The 8,555-nt window shown below is 50.2% G+C and overlaps 1 long non-coding RNA gene across 1 annotated transcript; it reads left to right on the top strand.

The window, feature by feature from the left end:
• The first annotated feature begins 631 nt into the window (after positions 1 to 631).
• Positions 632 to 8,351, top strand: LOC144167591 (uncharacterized). The gene is made up of 2 exons (XR_013322045.1): positions 632 to 848; positions 7,499 to 8,351. It is a non-coding gene; the product is annotated as an uncharacterized LOC144167591 (long non-coding RNA).
• Positions 8,352 to 8,555: the final 204 nt, after the last annotated feature.

An 8,555-nucleotide genomic window follows, 5' to 3' on the forward strand; every position in this document is an offset into this window, starting at 1 on the left:
GAGCCTGAAGCGTCCGCCGCCGTCCGCATAGCAACAGCTGCGGGTGCGCGCGCTCCTCGTCTTCCTTGGCAACGGGGGGAGATGGGCGCGCGCTGCCTGGCCGCTGACATGGCACATACCCACGTGGGGGATTGGCCAGGAATCTCCTCGTCTTCCTTGGCAACGGGGGGAGATGGGCGCGCGCTGCCTGGCCGCTGACATGACACATACCCACGTGGGGGATTGGCCAAGAATCGGGCGTGAGAAGGGCTAATGCACCCGCTTAAAGGAGTACTGACACGAAATTTCAAAGCTGAGATCCGCTCTAGCAATCAAGTACAACGACAACACAAATAGGTGTCTGTGAATAAATGCATCTTTCTTTCTTTGTAGTTGTGTTTGTGTGTGTGATCTCTCTTTCGCGAACATTACCGAACCGCGCAAATTCAACTCGTGCATTCGCACTTTCACATTCTTCCCCTCGGGGAAATGCGGGGAATTTTTTTCCCTGTAAGGTACTAGCAACATCGTGCGGTATCTGAATAGACGCTAATTTGCATGGTCCACAGGCAGTCCCTATGTTTTGAGCATTTTACCTAGATGTGAATAGCGCAAGCGTTTTTTTTTTCTATCTCTATTGGGAATGCAGCTATGTCTTGCCGCTGCATCGGCTGTCGTATATGTGGTACCACGGGTTTGGATGGATGGTGACGGTCGTGGTTGGCTTCGTGGTCACCCTGCTCACGGGTGGCGCAAAGGACGTCGACTCACGCTGCCTCAGCTCCTTCGTGCGCAACCGCTCTGTCGACGGCCGGGGGCAGTCCTGGTCTCTGGGAAGGACATGGAATCCTTTAGCCACAAGTTACCAGGTATTCCATATTTTCAATCTCAATCATGTTTTTAAAGCAAAGCTTTCTAGCTCTACCAACCACGGTTCTTTCGTGGCGTGCGAGACAACAAACTCCCAACGCGGTGGAGGCGGCGGCAGGGGAAGGGGGGGGGGGGGGGGGGGGGTTCACTCACGGAGGCCACTGTATATGTGCCGGCGAATTTACCCAGCCTTCCCCGCGCAGAAGTGCCTGCTCGCCGGTGGCGCCGGCGGCGGTACGGCTTTGTCGTCTGCTTTAGCGACGGTTGTTTTGGGCCTGTTTTGGTGCAGCTTCGCGTCCTTTGCGCGGTGCCTGCGGACGGCTTGATTAACTTGTTCGACAGCACCTCCAGGGTAACCCGGACACGACGAAATTAAGTGGTGGTACGGTAAAGATACGTTAAGGATTGCTCTACCTTTTGCGCACTGCTTGCCACGAATGTGACTCCCTTTTCTAAATTGGTGAAGACCCATTCGATTGTGTTTTAAGAGTTATTACAAAATGCGAAAGGAGTAACCGGTTCTGATAAATAGCGATTATAAAAGTTCCCTCAGCTTTTTCGCAATTCTCAAACTTACTAAACTAACTAGTTTAAATCGGTATAAATGGATATCACTAAGCTAACATGCCGAATTGTTTTGGTGTCTGCGCTTGTGTCGCTCGGTGGTGTAGCCCCAAGCTAGCACATCAGGATGGCTAGGTTCCGCTCTCTCACCCTTCGAAAGACGCTTCTCTCCGTTTTCTTTCTTCCGACTCCCGGCTGGGCTACAGCGGCGGCGTCCCCCGTGCTAGCCCGGCCGTGGCAGACGCTGCTGCTGCGTTCGAGACGCCGCCCCCGCGAATTCCAGGTTACGGCTGGCAGAATGTCTGGTTTCACTCTTTGTAAAGCCACGTGTGGGAATTCAAGTGATGTCGCATGGGCAATTGTTGTGGGTGTCTTTTAAAGCTTTGCTTTCCAACCACCTTAACAGCGTGGATTGAAGCCAATTTCTTTTAAACCTGTTTTCTGTCATTTTTTTCTTCGGTTGGTTGTAAGTGACCGCTTTTGCAGTACATGTAGGGAATAATCCTGCTGTTTTGGTTATGTCCTTTTGAATATCTGAGTGGCCACTTGCAAAAATTGTTTCCTACTGCCACCGTCTCGTGGTGTTTTGTTTTATAGGATTCCGTCTTAACTTTGTACTTCAAAGGGTGTAGGAGTTGCTGCACCGCTAGTACAAAAGTACAAACCTCCATTCAAACTCACCAGCGCAAACAAAACGCGCGATGCCGGTTCGCGGGGCGTATAAAAGGACACACTTTTAGTTACTGCAAAAACTTCTCAGTCCGTATTCACGGGCAGTGAATAACTAGGTATTGACTAAACTTTGTAGCCCTTGCGACTTATGCAAATCAGCGCTCGCTAGGCCCTGAATGATCGAGGCCGTATTCAAGCCACCAATGAAGTCTGTAGTCTGTTGACAAGTTGTTAAGCGGGTCAAGGACAGCGGCTGTGGCTACGGCTAAATATGCGCTTTACCATCCAAATTATCTAGTTTCGGTTTTCGGTGCATCTTTCGCCGTCTGCTTCCCGTCAACTCTAATAGGTGTTCTTGCCTGCCTGTGCCCCTTTGTGCCCCCTGCCATCTGCACAATGCTCGGTACACAGTGGTCGTTTACTGAGTTCCTTAACCATCCAAATAGCTCTAACAGCGCTCAAATGCACGATGCATTGGCCGGTGTACGGCTGCACTGGGCTTCGCGGCAAGAAATCGGCGCCAACAGAGGAGCTCGCAGGCAGCCCTGTTGAAACGAGAGATGGCTCACGTGGGGACGAAAAATTGTGTATTTTAAAGCAAAGCTTTACTCATAGAGAGTTTTATTGACTGTTTTGGACAATCCGCTCTTCCCCCGACGGCCCGATTAACACAACTGGAGCGTCAGCAGCACAAAGGCTTTTGGCTAACCGATAAACGTATCTTCCTGGAGAGGGAACCATTGGCAACACCGTTCGTGCCCTGTCCGTGTGTAAACCAAAACTTTATCCCAGGGAAATATAAGAGTTAGTATTTTGGTGACTCGAAGCAGAATACTGTGTTCATCAATTGATTGCACCACTTCAGCTTTTCTATACAATATAGTCACGGACGCAATATAATGGTCTTAAAAGAAGCGGTTCAACTTTAGAGTAGCCAAGACAAAACTGTCTGTCTGTGCGCTGCATAAAGGGTCGAACACGTGAGCGGAAAAGCACGCGTTCCCGCACTCGTCTCCGCGCTGAGAACCGGTTTGGCTGCCGGATGACTCGCCACGTCGCCTCGACGCCTTCTCCCGAGCGCATCCAACCTGCTAGATATTTTGACGCGCCGCGTCGGAAACCGGATTGCTCGGACGGACATGTGCCCCCGCTTAAAAGTTGGCTCGCGCTTCGGTCGACGTTTTAAGTGCGAAGCACTTCTTAGTCGGACCTACTCCTTCCACGGCCGTCCGTCGCCCGCAGGTGTTATCGCGCCCTCCTCTCCTTAGCAACGGCGCGGTAGCGGAGGGAAGGCGTCCATAGCAACGGCGCAGTGACGTCACTACACCATGTGATGGCGCGCGCTCTCGCCATGACGTCACGCGCTCGCGCCTCCCTCCCCTTCCGCGCGCCGTGACGACACGCGCTCGCGCCTCCTCTCCTCTCGCTCGGCTGCCGCTGCGCCGTTGCGCGCGTTCGCTGCCCTCTCCCCTTCGCTCGTCGCGCTCGCCCGCGCCTCCTCTCTCTCAGCCACCTGGCTCGGCGCGGCACACTCTGCACCATTTTCCATAAGCAGCCGGGAAAGGGGGAAAATACTCTCAAACCAGTTCTCTCGGCGGCCGACCAGCGTTGCCTGTGCGCGCTGGGCTGTTAAAATCGCCCGGCGCGGTGTGCTCCGCTGCGTAGTTCAGGAGTATTTCGCACCGTGTGCTCAGTTTTTGCGGAACTTTCAACTGTTTTAGTCAATGCTGCGATGCAGTTCAAGGCGCAAACGTCGCTTGGCCAGCATGCGCGGTGGTGGGTTATTGAACAACCAGAGAAAGCGATAAACAGTCACTGACAGCACGCATGTGCACGACACTGCCTGGAGAAAATGCACTGCGGTCGCGGCATGTTTTTGCTGCATTGCTTCCCAACGCACACCGAGTTGAGATATCGGTGGATGCCGTTGATAAATCGCAACGACTTTGTACCAACGACCAACTCCAGGGTTTGTTGGGTGCACTTGGACGGCAAGCAGACGGAGCAAAATCCATTTATTACACGCAATGCTGCGACAGGGAACGGAACCCCCTGAAATGTTAGAAGCAACTTTATCTTTTACAATACAGCATTGATTGATTGGTTGATTGATTAATTGATTCATTATGGTGTTTAACGCCCCAACGCTTCATGGGTGATGAGGCGCGCCGCAGTGGAGGGCTCCGGGTTAATGTTGACTACCTGGGGATTGCAATGTCATGTTATATTGCAATGTCATGTTATATTGCATTGCAATGTCAACAGCGTAGCAATCGCCTCGTCGAAAGTCCATCGCGAGCACGGATCACCGTGACCCACATATGCTGTGCGCGCTCCGCATTCGACGTCCGCGCTTCCGTAAACATGACTAATCGGTGAACATAACAAGCGCGGTGGCATTGAAAACACGTATTTACTCCCCGATATCGATTTCAATGTCAGTCGGTGCCATACCGGAACGTTTGCATCGCGGAACGGCGGAGCACCAGCGGCACCACAACCACACTGCTACTACTGCTTGCAACAGCCGGAGTCGGCATTTTCCACTCTGGCAGCACATTAGGACCTAAAATCCGTACGCAGATGCTGAAAACAAAACAGAACACACACACACACAAGCACTGCAACCGCTAACTTAACGCCAAACCACTACGGTTCACTCGGTAATGCACGGGTACCGAGCAGACGCACGGAAAGAACGGAGCACTTAACAGCCCAGCGCGGAGGTTTCGGCGGTCGCTTCATAGACGGCGCTAGCGGTCCGGTCAGAAAAAGCAAATGGCGGCGCCCACCTCTAGCAAGGAGAATGGTGTAGCAATAAACGGCCAGACCTCCGTGGGTCGGCGCGCGCGTGCTCTCTCGCTACAGTCTCCTCGCTCGGCTCGGCTCTGCAGTTAGTCGCGCGCGCGTCTTCGTCGAGAGCGGTCGTCTAGTTCTGCAGTCTCGATGGCTGCCGATCCCGAAATGAAGGCTCGCGATGCCGAACGCAAGCGGGCGAAGCGAGCTGCGGCGTGCAAAATGCCACCAAACTTCAACAAACTCCCCCTCATAGCATCACCCCGTGCTTCGCACTTCCTCTTTGCCTATTCGAAAGCGCTTTCACGGTTTCGTGGCTCATGTTTCAACTGAACAAATATGGAAGTTCGAAGTAGTGCGCTCGCCTTGCTGGTGGCCGTCATCTTGAAATACCGCGCGAATGTGTGAGCTGCCGGGACGGTCCACTCAGCTTGCCCGGCGAGCGGAGCGGGGCCCCGCTGCGGTAGCATGCTTCGCATCCCTTTACCGCGCCCTAATTTTGCCGAAGCTAGACTTTGCAAGCGCAATCTGGAATTGTTTAAGTCCTTCGTCGTCTCTTCGACTAGAAAGGATTCACAAGCGCTTCACCAGAACCGTATTTTATCGATACTCACCAGTGAGCAACTATCTGCACGTTGAGGTTCTCAAGCTCCTGAACCTTGATGAGCTATGTATCAGGCGTTCCAGGCGTGACCTGATTTTTCTTTTCAAGTGCATTCATTCTAAGTTTGACTGCCCTTGCCTTGTGAGCTCTGTTCTCCTGTGAGTGCCAAGCAGGCCACTGCGGCCGCATGGCTGCTTTCACGTTGACAAAATTCTGAGCTTGGTACCAGCTAACCGATGCCAACATGCCTTTAACTGTCTTTTTTTATCTGCCATTGACATTTTTTGCAACGACATGGTTCTTTTTAAACGCTCTTTGAAAAATTTTCCATCTTGAATGCACATGTTCTATAGCGTGGCCGCACTTCTCCCTCTGTTCTTGTGTGTCGGAGCGAAGAGAATCATCACGATTGTGCTTGTATTTGTCGTTTAGTGTACACACAATCTCCGTGCTCTTGTTGGTCAGAAAATGTCTCTGTCTCTTTGATAACTCTCATTCTTTGTGTATATATACCCATATAATTGTACTGTTACTTCCCTTTTCATATTCTGTCTTTTGTATGCCTTATATGTCTGTATTCTATGCATCACCCGAGAAGGCCATTGCGCTGTTGGTGAGCATTTCAAATAAATAAATAAATAAATAAATAAATAAATAAATAAATAAATAAATAAATAAAGAGCCGGAGCGCGCAAAGTATGCCCGATGGCGCTCCCGTTTGCTATCGGAGCGGAGTGTCAGCTAAAATTCTCTAACATAGTCGAGCGGTTTCCCCGTTGCGGTGGATTTGACCTTCATTTGACCGCAGGTGCGTAACACCTCTTCGTAGCGAGCTCCGCAGGGGGCCACGTTCGCCGCTGCCTCCGCCGCTGCTGGCTTGGGCATGTAAGGCCCCGGCGCACGCACTCTCCGCAGCTAGATTGCGCCTGACCGCGTGACTCGCCGCGTGCAGGCGAACTTGACCATGGTTGAGAGCGAGGCCTGGCCGTCTACTCTGAGCGTTGTGCGGTAGCTGGAGGTCTTAAGGAGCCATGAAGAGAAAATACAACTTGGTTTAATTTGAAAGGACTAGGATTCAGTATCTCACTCAGCTCCCTTACTGCCACAAAAGATGCTTTTTTAACGAAAAAAAAAGCGAGAAGTATTTAAAAACTTTCAAATCTTGCGCCACAATAACGTATTATGAGCAAGAATGACGTCATATGGGCCAACAATAAAACATAATTTTCAGTGCGCTACCTGCACGTTAGCATTCAAGTGATGCGGTGAAATGGAACTAGAGGCCCACTTACAGACGTCCAGTTATGTGTCGTCACGACAGGTCAGTTAGGCGGCTGCCAATCGCACAAACAAGTTTCCGTGACGTCATAGAACAGTTTCGGGAAATTGGCTAGGGGGTCGCGACTGCTTCACACGTTTTCTTTGATAGCTCCGTTATTTGTTCGAAGATTGCGATGATATTGGTATCATTGTTATCAGGACTAAGCAGTCTTTCTAATAAACCCAACTTGTATTTTGTCTTCATGGCTCCTTTAAGCCGTCCGCAGAAAGCGGCGTCAGGCCACTCCTCGGAAATCACCGGGTAAACTGCTTCACTCGAGAAATGCCAAGCGCGCGAAGCTAGCGTCGGAGGCTCAGCAAGAGCGAGCCGTTGGAACGGGAAAACGCCGGAAGCGGGACCACTACCGTAGACAAAGGCAGGCTTTGGATTAATAGTATAATAATTACAGCTAATTCAAAGGTTAACCAAGTAAGACCAAGACTTAACCAGGCTAAGCCAAGCTTTCGCTTCGCACATGCAGGGTTAGCGGAGCTAAGCCGATTTTTGTTTTTCCTTCCTCTATCGTCGCGACAAACCGGCTTTGGCTGGGGGTGAAAAAAAAGTAACAATAAAAAAGCAGAGGGCGAATACAATCGGTCGCTCTCCTCGCCCCCATATTGACATCTAACACCACCCAGCCAAACTAACCTTGGATCCCTGGAATGAGCCTCTGTTTTTGCCTGTCTTTGCAGTCGGAGGGAGAGTCCATGCTATCGTGGAGGGGACGCGACGCCCGTCCTGCAAGCGTAGCAGACGGAACAGTACGGGGCTGACCGTCAGAGCCGTAAGGCTGTTACCGGAGAGAAGAAAATTTTTCCATGCCCGTACGTTTAGCAGCCGCATTGCCACTTTTATTGCAGTGTTACGTGTTACCATGTTTCTTGAGTGTGTGCTTTTTGCTGCCAGTTAGAGTCAGTTGTTTGGAGCTAGGTAGTGATCGTTGTAACAAACACGTAACACTGCAAAGTAACACTGTACATGTAAAGATGTAACACTGCACTGTACAAAGTAAACATGTAACACTGCACTGCATAGCGCACGTTGGTCAAACTGAAACTTGGAAGAAGGAATTTTTTTTAACCAAGTGTTTGGATGCAGTGCTGCGGGTTCCTCAAGTTGCTGTGAAAATAGCCTTCTCGTGACAGTATATTCTGAGCTTGTCACTGGTTAGATTATTTAGATACTTACGGAAACATTCAGGTTGGTAAAAGGTATTATCAGAAGCTTCTGTGTTGTTTTCAAGTTTTGTCTGTATATCAGGTAACTGCCGCCATAAATGTTTTCAAATGTTGTACATGTGTGTTAGGTAACTGCTTCCGCAAATAAATAATTATCCTTTAATTCTAACTCATGACGGTAGTGGTCGTGCCTAATGGATTTTTTTTGTAGTTGTTGTAATAATCACTTTATATAGAATATTTCGTTGCATTTTTCTCTTTACTAGAGCACTGTGTGTATGTAACGTCGTTCTGCATGCGGGAAAAATTTAGTGGCATTCCAGTGTTAAACAAATTGGCCATGAGGACATGGCAAACTTGTTTGCGCTTGAAGTAAAGTTGTTTGTAATTTGAGTTTTATGCTGTAAATTATTGCCCTTTAGGGCGTAACGACGTTCGATTGTTTTTGTGTGCATTGCTTGTCACCCAAATAAAGTAATAAAAAAATGGCAGCATCTCCACTCCGTGGATGATGGCGAGGGTGCGGAGTATGGGGACTCGAAATGACATCCAAGTTGCGCCCCGAGTGACA

Source organism: Haemaphysalis longicornis, unplaced genomic scaffold (assembly GCF_048455015.1).
Source record: "Haemaphysalis longicornis isolate Haplotype H1 unplaced genomic scaffold, Haemaphysalis longicornis Haplotype H1 scaffold_2, whole genome shotgun sequence".
Lineage (NCBI taxonomy): Eukaryota > Metazoa > Arthropoda > Arachnida > Ixodida > Ixodidae > Haemaphysalis > Haemaphysalis longicornis.